The sequence below is a fragment of the Crocuta crocuta genome, unplaced genomic scaffold, assembly GCF_008692635.1.
Source record: "Crocuta crocuta isolate KB4526 unplaced genomic scaffold, BGI_CrCroc_1.0 scaffold506, whole genome shotgun sequence".
Lineage (NCBI taxonomy): Eukaryota > Metazoa > Chordata > Mammalia > Carnivora > Hyaenidae > Crocuta > Crocuta crocuta.
Window position 1 is genome coordinate 2,366,452 of NW_027528991.1, and position 2,507 is coordinate 2,368,958.

General features: G+C 54.0%; 1 long non-coding RNA gene across 2 annotated transcripts in view; it reads left to right on the forward strand.

Annotated features, from left to right (window-relative positions):
* Positions 1-2,235: 2,235 nt before the first annotated feature.
* The window catches only part of LOC144226064 (uncharacterized), an 11,542-nt gene continuing 11,270 nt past the window's right edge, over positions 2,236-2,507 (forward strand). For both annotated transcript variants that reach the window (XR_013333522.1, XR_013333523.1), the window contains exon 1: positions 2,236-2,308. This is a non-coding gene — a long non-coding RNA (uncharacterized LOC144226064). The remainder of the gene's footprint in view (positions 2,309-2,507) is intronic.

A 2,507-nucleotide genomic window follows, 5' to 3' on the forward strand; every position in this document is an offset into this window, starting at 1 on the left:
CGCTCCCGGATAAACTGTTCACACTCAGCTCTTTGCCTTAGGGTGTGCTTACAGGGCACGCCAACCAACTACCCCAGACACGTGTGAAGCAGGTCCTCGGGATGGGGCTCCAGAACTGGATGGCTCGCCAGCCAAATGGCAGGGAGCAGCCGTTGCTGGTGGGACTGGGGTGGCCTCCGCGCTGGCGGGCGGTGCGGATGCGTGGAAGGGCCCCAGCTTGGGCCACCTCTCTAGCACTGGAGATGGGGCAGTGGTAATTTTAAAGATTCTGGAGTCAGAGCACTTTTTTAATGATATCAAAGTGCAGAAGGAAGAATATGACAGGTTCAAGCCAGCCAATTCTCGGGCCAGGGCGCGGTGTAAAACACCGCTCCCCGGAGCCAGAGCCTCCCACGACTTCACACCCGCAGCTTGAAATCTACTACAAGAGGCGACTACGGAGATCAGCAAATGCTGTGAAGTTGGGCTTGTTATTTCAACGGAGAGCCACTTATTAAACATTTACTAGCCCATCTTTGCATTTGCTATGCTTCCCGGACCTGAGAGTTTATGCTGTTTTTTCATCCTCAAAGCCTCTAGACCTCTCTAAGCTTCAGACCCCTCGGTTGCGAAGCATTAACTGATCCCACAGAGTTTTGTAATATAAATAAGACTATTTGTTGGAAATCACACCTATTTCCTGATATCGAGAAAGGATCTGTTGAGAAGCTGGTTTCTGAGATCGGCCTTAAGAACAATTAAATCAGAGGGGCGCCTGGGTGGCTTAGTCGGTTGAGCGTCCGACTTTCGCTTAGGTCATGATCTCGCGGTTCGTGGGTTCGAGCCCCACGTCGGGCTCTGTGCTGACTGCCAGCTCGGAGCCTGGAGCCNACCGAAGCGGGAGGGGTTGGTGCGGGCAGACGGCGGGCGTGCTATCTGGGGCAGGAGAGTGTGGTGTCTGATGAATACCTGGGCTTGGCTCTGCAGAGGCAGCTGGGAAACCACCTGTCAGCGCCGGAACGGAACCCTGGCTGTGGAAGGTGCTAGAGAAACCAGATCCAGTCCCTTCAGTCGGGAGCTGGCTGCTGGCCGTCCAGGCATCCAGACAAACGGCAGTTCTTGCGGCCCCTGGGGAGACTCAGATGAGGTCTCTGCGAGGTAGAGGGGGGGCAGCTCGCCAGCCTCGTGCAGGAGACGGCCCTCAAGCGGAGGCACAGACACGACTGTGCCAGGAGGTTTGCAGGTGGCTGAAGAAGAGAGGGGCACCCAGATGGGTGGAGCCAAACCGACCAGGATGCCAGGGCCCGGAGTGCAGGGCAGTGTCAGGGAGGGGAGCAGGGGCGAAGAAGCCATCAGGTCACCAAGGGCTTCATCCACCGCAACAGGGGCTCGACTTGCACAGAGAGAGGGAGACACAGAATCCGAAGCAGCTCCAGGCTCCGAACTGTCAGCTCAGATCCAGACGCGGGGCTTGAACCCACAAACTGTGAGATCGTGACCTGAGCAGAAGTCAGACACTTAACTCCTGAGCCACCCGGGCGCTCCCATGGATTCAGCTTCTATCTTAAGGCTACGAATGGTGCGTAGAACATAGTTTTAACAGGAATGAGGCACTATTCCCTTGGGATTTCTGAAAGCGCCAGAGAAACCGGAAGTGGGTGGGTGGATGTAGGGACCTGGGGGCAGGACCCAGCCCAGCAGTCCAGAGGGCATTAGGAGGGGCCTGGACTCCACCCACTGGGCGCCAGGCATTCTAAACAAGCTTTGCCCAAATTTGCTGTGTAAATGCTATCTTTCACTGGCTGTTAAGGAGGAAAACTCACTAATTTCTTATGGGATAGCTCAAAATTCCTTAAACATGTTGCCACATGCCATGTAATAAAAGAACTAATTAAAGTATTATAATTTAAAACAAGAGACAGTCAGCCAGAGACTACAAGATATTTCATCCAGTACAGCTTCTAGAAGGAGGTCTGTTCAAACCCACACATTTCTTTTGTGAGACCGTCATGGTTAGCACGGTGGTGTATACAGAGGGTCTTCAATAGGAAGTTGTCATTTACTGTCCGCAGTGAGCCATTATCAGGCTCCATACACGAAATCGGTGAACTGTCTGCACAATAACCATGGACACTTCTATTCTATTATTCTATTATTTTATAGCATCGTTACTATGACTCGCGCGCCCCAGCCGGGACTCAGAAGGTGTATCTAAGATCAGATCCACTCAGAAGGTGAAGGAACGAAATGGTGTGGCCCACTTCCTGCCACAAGTTGGCATACTGAAGTTAGGCGAAGAGGAGGGGGGCTTTGCCCAATACCCTGGCCGGTCAGTAGCTGGACATCACGGGAGCTACATGAACTTGCTAAGGAATGAGCAGGAACGCACCCCAGCCAGAGGACAGTGCGCTCTGCGTGGGGCAGGGGCTCAGTGAGGAGACAGAAATAAATGAGGGAGGAAGGGGGAGGGGGAGGGGCGGTGAGGAAGGGAGGGAGGAGGGAAGAGAAGGGAAGGTGGAGGGGGGAGG